Here is a 10422-nt window from a genome sequence, read left to right on the forward strand (position 1 = left end):
GACTAAGCAGCTCATGGGGGCTGCTAAACTTGGACATGGAGGGAACCCAGTACCCAAGATTCAACACGATTAATTAAGGTGATAGTTGTAAATGTTGCTCAGCGGAGGAAAAGTGGGATTGGGTTACTCTAAATTTGCTAGAGCAAGGTCCACAAACAGCACAGGCCCTCCTTTGGTGGTAGGGCGTTTGGACTGAAGCCTCCAGGTTGCTGGGGTCAAGAGTCCAGATGGAAAGCTCAAGAGCACAGGATGTGATCCCACCTCTGTGGCGCAAAGGTGTGAAGCTTTTGTTTCTGTTTTGAAAATCCAAAGTTGTTCTCTCAGAAAGACACGTGAAAGGAGTGGAAAGAAAATTTGGAGTGGAAGCCCAAATATTCATCCAGTGGAAGCCAAATATCCTTTCTCATGCACGAGCAAACCTAAGCCAGGTCCGTCTTCAACATGTGACAGAACCAGCTCCAGGGGAAAGGTCACGCATGAGGAGCACAAGCAGGAGCAAAAGCTTCAAAGCCCAAAGCTCTGGTTACCCAAGATGCCTCTCTGAGGTATGGAAGCACAGTGACTATGGTGGCTTAATCTTATGTGTCAGCCTGACCCGGGCTGAGGGAACCCAGAGAACTGTCAGTGAGGGTGTTTCCAGAAGAAATTAGCTTTACCCCGTCTGCTGATTAAGATGCTATCCTCCCTTAGACCAATGTGGGTGGGCATCATCCAACTCTGTGAGCACCCAAAGAGAACAGAAAGTCAGAACAAGCCCAAAGTTTCGTTTCCAACTTCTCCTGCCTTCAGATATTGGACACTGGAGCTCCTGGGTCTCACACCTTGGACTCAGGCTGAGTTATACCCACCAGCTTTCCTGGTTCTCTAGCTTGTAGACTGCATATTGTGACAGAGCTCAGCCTCCACAGTCACATTACCCAAAGCTCATAATAAATCTCCTCTTAGATGTCGATCTATATCCTATTGGTCCTGTTTCTCTGGAGAACCCCAACTAATTCAGCGACCGTCCTGGATTTCCCAGAGCGGTTTAGATTTCTCTTCCATTATCCCTGTATTGCCTCAATGCCCAGTGCTTTGAAATCCCAGGAACTGATGTCCAGTCAACAGATACCAATGTTTGTTGATCTGAACTCAAGGCTGCGACCCACCCCCCACCGCCACCAAGTTGCCTCTCCTACACAGGACCAAACTAAAGCTACTGAAGACTGTAACCAGCCAAAGAGCTGAGGGCAGGGACGCCCAGGGATGAAGGTCTGTCACGGTGGTGTTCCCATGGGACGTGCAGCGTGGAATCCAGCTTCCTTCTGGTATATAAATCACTGCTGCCCCTGCCTTCTGAAAGCCCAGCTCTGGGTCCTCCTTTTTCCTTCTCTGGGCTTCCTTTTTGGGTCCTACACTTCTATCTGATGGCAAAGATCTGGCTTTGGCTCCCCCATTCGTGTGCATTTGCGGCACCGGCATCTGCTTTGGAATGCTGTGTCTAGCACCTGGCGGTCTCTGGCCCCACCCCGGGACCATCATTCTCCAGCTGTCTTGCCACCACCCCCAAGGGACACCAAAAGCACCTTGTCTGAGCACTTATTTGCATCATTCATCTGGAAGATGGGGTGCCTTGGTCACTCATCTATTTGGGGAGGCCAAGGCAACTGTTTTAAGCTAAACCAGTGGTTCTCAGCCCCGGCCGCACCCACGCCTGGGTGCCACTCCTAGACGTCCAATCGGGCCTTAACAAAACCCACAAGGTTCCTTCAGCTTAAGCTTTTGTCTTTGGTTGGAGACCCCAGGAGGCGTGTTTGTGCACTTCAGGTGGGATCATTAGCTCATACAAAGGTCACAGGGAGGGAGGGACCCCCACTCCTGGAAGGCAAGAGTGGAGATTGCCCACCCCCCCCACCCCCCCCACCCCCCCCCACCCCCCGGCCCCAGGACTGTGGCTGGTGATTGCAAGGACCTCATGCAGAGAGCCCCCGAGCCTCAGAGCCACAGGGGACTTGGGTAAGTATCCCAGGCTCAAATGTTCTGCTCTGTTTTCCCTGGAATGGCTCCCGGGCATAAGGGTGCTTTGCTGGTAGTTTAGATTCTCTGTTATGACAGAGGATTCGGTCCAGCCAAGGCAAGCCAATGGTGGGGGTGGGGGGGGGAATGGGGGAGACTGATTGTCAGCACAAGGCAGCCGCTCTTGCTTTTTGTTTTTCTAACTTTTGAAAGTTTAGCCCCGACGGCTCAAGCCTCCAACGATTTCAATTCTCTTCTCTCCCATCTCATTTCACAGAGGGTTCAAGGTGGCCAAACTCCAAGTAATTTTATACCTGAAATGACCGTATTCAGAATATGACATCACACATGGATAAGAACAGCAGGAGTTTTTTGTTTTGTTTTTTTTTTTTCTTCTTCTAATCAAGATGCAAACTTGACTCTTTCAGTCTGGGTCACAACTCTCCCGCGGGTCGGCATGTCTTCTCATGGCTCTGACGGGTCGGTTTTCTTCTGTACAGAGAACATCTTGGCTGGTGAAAGTCTGAACTGAAAATACACAGGATCTGTTAAGACAATCCTGTTAACCTGTCATTACACGCCAATTACATTGTTCCTTGTTTTAGAAATCCAGTTGAAAGAAACACACTAAGAAATCCATGAGGAGTAGCCAGCATGGGTTTTTATGGGTAGGGGTAGGGAATCTGCCTGTGGCAAGACATACCAGGACTGGCATGCCTAGAAAATTCCACCTGGAAGAGGGAATAATTGGTACTTGGCAAAGTTGTCCTCTCGTCTTAATTGGCTAGTGTTGGTTTAAAAATGTACTTTATGTATTTTTTTTTTTTTCAGGGAGACATTATGGTAAGCTTTTCAGAGACAGTACCCACTGAGATTGCTCTCTAGCCTAATTTCCTCTCAGGGTGAGGCTAACATTTATGGCGAGTCTCGAGGTGTGGCGGTGGGAGAAGACTTCACCCCTCTGGAGCGGAACAGTCTTCAAGACTGGGCCACCTGCTGGCCTTTCCTACCCAAATCTCCTGAAGCTTAGCCACCATCCAGCCAGTGCCCTTTGCCTCTTGGGCTGATCTAGTGTGTGACAAGAATGAGAAAGTGTGAAGCATGAGCAAACGTTCTCCCACTGTGCAGCGAGGTTTGGTTAGATCAGAAAAACCCACTCCGATTCCTTTTATTGCGCAGATAAGATTCAAAAAAATAAAAGGAGTATCTGTGACATAAATTTCTAGTTTTCCAACTCAGAGAAAGAGTGCGGGGGGGGGAGGTTCCGGGGGGGGGGGGAGGGACAGAGACAGTGAGCATGCGCAGCAGTATGAGCTACTCCAGGAAATGCTCAGCTGGGTGAGGGCCACTGGCAAAGCCTAATATCAGCGCTGGGCTCAGAGTCAGTGGTAGGGGCTCGGTAAGTATTTGTGGTATCATTAATTGATTTCAATAGGAAATTGCCTCTTTATCCACAGCTGTCAAATTCCTAAGGGTCCTAAGAAGCTTCAGAGACGGGATGAATACAGGTTGCCCTAAAGCAAACCAACAAAAATAACATCGCTCTGAAAGATGCCTTTGGTACCTTAGTTACCACAGGTGCTCATTAGAGTTTTCTCTTTTCTTGAAGGTGTGCCTTTGGCTGAGAGTGTGTAAGTGGGCTACGGAGCCTAGCCAAATGCCTTCTTTCTTCTGTACTTGAAACCTATTCTCCCAGGCCAAAGAGTGGGTGACTACAGGGAAAATGTGACTCACTGCAAGTATTGTTATTAAATCACCTTGAAGTGTCTCTTGTAAAAGATAACTCCCTGCATGGTAGCAATGTCTTTGACAAGAGAGGATTAGGGTGAGATTGCAGTTACCTTGACATAAAGGAATGAATTAACTTTCCAACTTGCATTTTTTTGCAAGGCATAGATTCAAGCGGCTTGGAATATAAACATAGAATGCACTCACAATAGCTTGGGGCACTTGAAAATTCAAAGGATGGGCCAGGGAGCCCTGGGATGCGAGGCAACTTCAGAGGCGTTCCTCACCACGGAGGGGATGCCTGCCTGGACAGAAACCGCCCAAGTCGTCCCCTCCTGTGTGTCAGCGGGGTTTAGAGGACAGTCGGGACTGATGCCTCCTGGGGCTGATGCCCACAGGCCATGGCTGCAGGAAGAAGAGAGGGGCCCTCCCAAGATTTGACTAGTTCCAGCAAATATTGATGGAGCACTTACTAGGTGTTGGGCTGTGAGGGGAGGCAGACAGCCTTGGCTACCAGGGACCTGGGGAAGTCAGACATGCAACCGAGGGGCCATGAACCTCAGTCCACGATTCCTGTGCAAAAACACATTTCTGTTTATTTTCTTGAACTCAAAGCGGACTAAGCTCTCATCCTGCCAGAGCAGCAGGAAATTCCAGCTCGTAGGTTTGCCCTGAAAGCCCAGGGCTTTTAGGAGGATTCTGAGAACTCAGGGCCTCTGGTCCCAAGAGCCTGGGAGCTACTGCAGGCATCCCTATGGGCTCTCGGGCCTTCGATGGACAAGGGGGCTCAGGACGGCAGGCAGAACAGGGAAGGCCATGAGTGGGTGCTGGCTTCCCAGGTACACCACTCAGCCATCACTCTGAGGTCTAGTCACAGCTCCCCGGGCACGGCCACACGGCCGCCTTCAGTCTCAGACACAGACAGACCACCCCTCCCCATGCAGGGCAGCACCTAAGGCTAAGGGCCCCGGCCACCCGTGGGTGGTAGGGGAGGGGTTATCGTTGTCCAGTCCATGATGTGTTTCAGACTCACCCCTAACATCTTTTGGTCTTATTCTTGGCAGAAGCCAGGCCAATATAGGGCTTAAGATGGTTAAAAAGGCCAAATTCTTAGAAAATGGGCTCTAGGGAACCATTGTACCACACTTGGCTACATTTATGTCTGGTTTTGCTAAGCTCAGCCACTGCCAACCATCATCCACTCTGCCATTCTCCAAGAGCTGCTTCTCTTGCTCTTCCTGTCACGGGAGGCATGGCTGTCCCCCTTCATTTCCGGCATAAAGGTTAGTGTTTTACATGAAGAGCAGGCCCTTCATTCAGCTTCTACTTCCCCTCTGGAAAAATCCCCAAGCAAAGGAGTATAAAGCCCGGAACCCGGTGGAAATAAAGACATGGAAAAACAGAAGAACACCACCCGTACATGAACACGGCTCATTAGGCTACACCACCAGGCCCCGAATTTGAAAATGCATGAAGATTCTGCAAGAGGAACGATCCCAGCCAAGGGGACACACCAGGCTGCTTTGAGGGAAAGAGGGCCTCCTTGAGGAGTCATGATAGGGTTGAGAAGTCAAGGCTAAAAGAAGGTGTTAGGGGAAGCGTGGTTCAGATGTTTTCAGGTCTGGTCCAGAACGAGAGCGAGTGGAGCAGGCCTGGTCTCAGACCAGAGAAAAAGCCCGAAGTGCAGGAGGACAGCGTGGAGATGGTGATGGTGACCCAATGGGTGGCCGTCTGCCCTTTTCCTCCCCAAAGGTCTCCCCCTCCACTGGTTGCCTTACTGAGAGGGCTGTCTATGCGGGGGCAGTACAGAGGAGAGCGAATCCGTGCAGAGCCGGGAACAGTGGAAGAAAAGCAACTGGGGCCCCGGCAACAAGCCCGTGCGCAAACCCAAGAGGTGATGGGGCTCGGAGCTGGCGACCTGGAGCCAGCTGCTTAGGCTCCAATTCTCACAGGCTCTTGTGAGGCTCTGGTTAGCAGGGCAGGCTCTGCTCGCCCTCTGCTCCACTCCTTCCCTTCCTGCTCGCTCACTCACTCTGTGCGGCAAGGGCCATCCCGGTGGGCTCCCGCGTCTGCTGGCTCCCCAGCCGGCGGGGGCCTGGGTGGGAGATCAGAGGCGGCAGGAGGAGGAAGGCCAGCTGTTTCTTCCCTTTCTCTCTTCTCTCTGGCGCCAGCTCCCTCAGGACAGGGCTGCCATGTCCTAGTTTCCACTTTAGGGAGGGACCCAGCACCCAGGCGCCCCTAACACAGACCCTCACTCCCTGCCTTTGCCTTAGACATGGTAGGAGCTCTCTGCTTTTGCTAATCTCTAGGGCAGTCACGGTTTCTTGTTTGTCTTCTCAGCATCTTCTATCTCCTCTTTGTGTGTGTGTGTGTGTTTTAAGATTTATTTGACAGAGAGAGAGAGAGCGCAAGCGCACAAGCAGGGAGAGGGGGAGAGGGAGAAGCAGGCTTCCCGCTGAGCAGGAAGCCCGATGTGGGGCTTGATCCCAGGACCCTGGGACCATGCCCTGAGCTGAAGGCAGATGCTTAACGACCGAGCCCCCCAGGTGCCCCATCCCCTCTGCTTTAAACACCTAGTGGTTTGGGTTTTCCTGCCTAGACAGTAACCCACGCAGTGAGTAGCAGCACTGCTCTTCCGTGGACAGCTGCTGTGGGCTCAGCTGTGCTCCCCAAAAGATATGTTGAAGTTCTAACCTCCCCCCACCTATGCATGTGACCTTATTTGGAAGTAGGATCTTTACAGGTAGAACGAAGGTCATTAAGGGGGGGCCCTAATCCACTGACTGGTGTTGTTATAAAAAGGAAATTGGGCCACAGACCCAAGCGTAGGAGAATGTCAGGCGAAAGACAGACAGACACACAGAGCTCGCCTTGTGGTGGCAGAGGTGAGTAAAGCAGCTCTACGTTACAGAATGCCTAGGATGGACAGGCACCCCCAGAAGCTGACAGGTCTCAAGAAGGACGTGGCTCTGCTGACACGGATTTCAGACTTCTAGCCTCCAGAACTGTGACCCAGTAAACCTGTGTTGCTTTAATCCCCCCGCCCCAGACCCCCAGTTCTTGGTACTTGGTTAGCGCTCCTCTAGGAGACCAACACCCCAGCCAGGGCCGATACCCTGGGGAAGCCCCTTAGGTCTAGCTCTCCACACCCACCTTCAGCAGCCCAAAGTACCCCAGACAGACTGCCTTTCCCTGCACAGGGCTCGCCTTCCAGGGGAGGTGTCCCAGCTGGTCTCCAAGGGCACAGCCGCGGGTTGGGCTTGGCCCGTGTGACTCTGTAACCATCAAAGGGAGGTTGGGGTTTATCACTGTCAATGTCTGTATGGGTTTTCATGGTTTGGTTACATCCCCTCCCCCAACAACAGAAAAAAACAGAAACCAAGTTAACTTGGCCTCAAGAAAAAGGTTGGGGGGGGGGAGGGAGACACATAAATCTGAAGAACCCAGAGACACGTGACAAGTCACAAAAGCACTCATACACCTGTGCCTCTAGAAGGGACTGGAACCGACAACTGGGCGCCCTCCGTCTTACAGAGCACTGGGTTCTACTGCTGCTCTAGCCCACAGCTCCCACCCCAACCTGACACACCACCAGCCAGAGAGAGACAATGAGCGGATTCGCCTTTGGTTCGAGAGGCACGGTCACAAAGAAGAAAATCTGATTGGCTCAGCTTGGGTCAGGTGTTCAGGCTTTATCCAATCGGCTGTGCCCAAGGGGGCGGGAGCGCACGCTCCTTTAAGTCCCGGCAAGGTGCAAGCCGGGCAGGGGTTCCCTACAGGCTCCGCTTGCCCCGGTGGAAAGGTGTGTGTTCTGGGCCGGATGCCCTCGGGGCCGAGGCTGGGCCGGGAACTACGGCTCCAGGCCAAGCTCCGGCTCGCCCCCACAGTCGGGACCCTCGGGACTCCCAGCTGGCCCTCACCAGACCCCGCCATCTGGATGTGCAACGCGAAAAGAGTAACCAGAGAATTCACTCTACCCTAGTTAAACCTGCAAAATCAAAACTCCCACCTCACTAAATGATGTGTGATCCTGTTATGTAATCTGTGGGTAATAATAGCTCACATTTACTGGACACTTAAAACGGGCCAGGCACTCTGCTAAGTGTTAAGAATATTCTCTCTGATGTTCATAATTCCGCAAGATCGGTTTCGTTATTCAGTTTCATCTCTGCGAACCATCCCTCTCCTCCCCCGCGGCACACTCTAGTCTCAAATCACAGAGTAAAACGACTACTGTCTTCATCCTTCTGATCCTTAATTGGTTTTTAAGAGGTAAGGCAGGCACATGGTTCAAAACTCAGAGCCGGAAGGGTGGAAAGCTAGCCTCCCTCCCATTTCTGTATCCCAGCCATCCCATTTCCCTCCCTAAAGGCAACCACTGGTATTGGTCTCTTACATACAAAACAAAACACAGGCATTTATGCTTTGTGTATCTGTAAAAATGGCAAATTCCTTTTCACATTATTCTAAAACTGTCACACTCTGTCTTGGTAGTGGTTCCTACCGGCCTGGTTGATGGTTTGGTGTAAGAGGCGAGAGAGAAAGGAGTCCAGGTAACTCTAGTACCACTGGCTACTCCAGGGATAGGTGGTGTGGGAGGCTCATCAGCAACAGATTTGGTGGCACAGGGAATCAAGAATTCTGTTTTAGACATGATACATGTGGTGGTGTGGCTTGAATTGGCATAAATCAAGTTGGCAGTTGAATGAACTTGCTCAATGGACAGGTCAGGGCAAGAGATAATCAACTGGGGACCACTCCCTATAGAGAGTACTTAGTCATGGGGCCAAGAGAGATTATACACTGAGACTCAGTCAACGGATCGGTCCTTTATTAGATCAGTGCTCACAGAAGTAGCTCAGCTGGTCCACACCTTAGTAAGCTCTGAACAAGACACCTGATCTAAGGGGGCTCACGGCCTAAGGAAAGACACAGACGGTTACAAAACAATGTATTCTGTACTACATATAATGAAAGATGAGCTGGGTATTGTGGGACAGCAGAAGAGCAGAAGACTAATAGCCTGAGTCATAAGGAAGACTTCATGCTAAAGATTGAATTTGAAAGGGGCCATGAAGGTTAAGTACAGTTTTCCCAAGTAAAGGAGGGGAAATATGTACAAAGGCGTGAAGGCAGGCTGTATTGAGAAAGTTCCATGAAACCAAAAATATATATCCTCTTCTAAAAGCTGCAGTCATGGTTAATGGATAGACACGAAAAACATTCCCATTAAAATTAGCAACCAACCAAGGACTTCCAAATTCACTAGCACCTTTCAAGAGGTGTGTCTAGAGACACAGGCCAGAACAACCAGAGAAGACAAGGGGCTAACGAGTTCCAAACTTGCCAGAAGGGTCGGAGTATGTGTAGATGATATGATCATATATTTAAGGGGGAAAAATAAGAAACTAATAGGAAAAAAATACAAAAATGAATAAGAAAATTCAAAAAGGCAGCTATAAACAAAATTTAGACTTAAATCAGTACCAAAAAAATAGCCCAAACTATGGGAACAGTGATCAGTTGTAAAATAGAGAAGAAAAGATCCTACTTATAGCAACCTGAGGAATAAAACTAGAATAAACCTAAGAAATTGGATTTCAATAACACTGGCAAATTTTTTTTCAAATTATAAATTGCATATGAAAAATATATAGTAACAAGAATATCGCACTCTTCTGAGACCACCCAGGGGACAGTGTGGCCTGAAGGTGATAGGCAGTCAGCCATCATTCTGAAATCACATGCTGTTGGTAGGGTGCTATTTATTGGCAGTGAGGGAATTATATTATTGCCTGAATTCAAAACTCGCCAGTATGTCCTTCTGCTTAAAATTGTCTGATTTGAAAACAAATCACAATTTAAAATGGGGAAGAAAACAAAAACTCTTGTAAATGGCAAAATTTCTTGAACATTATATTGCAGCCAATTGGAGGTAAAATAAGCAAATTTACTTCTGTATACAAAGAGTATTAAATCCTTCCCCCCTCCCATATCCACTAAATAAATATCAAACAAAGAATATTCAATTCAAGTAGCACCAAATCATGAGGCTGCTCGGGATCCTGCATAGACTGGCCTGCCCTCAGCTGGCCTCATCTGCCTTAGTTTTTTTCCCAAACCATCATGCAGAGCTCTTGATAAAAGCTGATGCTCACTTAAAGCTTATGAAATGGAAGAGGCAGGTGAGAGTCTTGAATTTTCCCTTGGCATCCAAAGAGCTGGGCTTTTTGCGTTCTCAGCACAGAATTCTCTAAAGGGAGCCATCCAATGTGGACAGTGTACTCCATTCCTTCTGGCCCCTTCGAGAGTTTGTTTCAAGAATCCTACCAAGAGCCCTGCCTTGTGTTTATATTACCCCAGACGACGGAACAGGGTGGCCAGACTCCATTCCGCCTTTTTCCCCCCAAAGCCTGAAATCTTCAAAACCTCTCTCGGGGTGTACTGGAAATCTCAGTGTAGACGCATTTACCATAATTAGATTCAGCCTGCCGTGGTAACTGTGGTACGTGTGATGTAATTAGCAAAGCAACCAGTTGAATGCATTTGTGCAGCTTCTAAGGCGTTCTTCAAAACAAACGGCCCCACTTGGGAGGAGGGGAGATGCTGACACACTCTGCAGAGACTGCATAGCTGCAAACAGCGTCTAGGTGGATTGTCAGAGGAACGCACGTTCTAATTAAGACCCTGAAACGGCTC

General features: G+C 49.7%; 1 long non-coding RNA gene across 1 annotated transcript; it reads right to left on the minus strand.

Moving 5' to 3' along the window:
* Window positions 1–2238: 2238 nt before the first annotated feature.
* On the minus strand, window positions 2239–7320 carry LOC113933934. Its single transcript, XR_003523542.2, has 4 exons — window positions 7205–7320; window positions 6877–6998; window positions 4197–4296; window positions 2239–2523 (listed from the first exon to the last, which is right to left on the minus strand). It is a non-coding gene; the product is annotated as an uncharacterized LOC113933934 (long non-coding RNA).
* Between the last annotated feature and the right edge of the window lie 3102 nt (window positions 7321–10422).

This window comes from Zalophus californianus, chromosome 13 (genome assembly GCF_009762305.2).
Source record: "Zalophus californianus isolate mZalCal1 chromosome 13, mZalCal1.pri.v2, whole genome shotgun sequence".
Lineage (NCBI taxonomy): Eukaryota > Metazoa > Chordata > Mammalia > Carnivora > Otariidae > Zalophus > Zalophus californianus.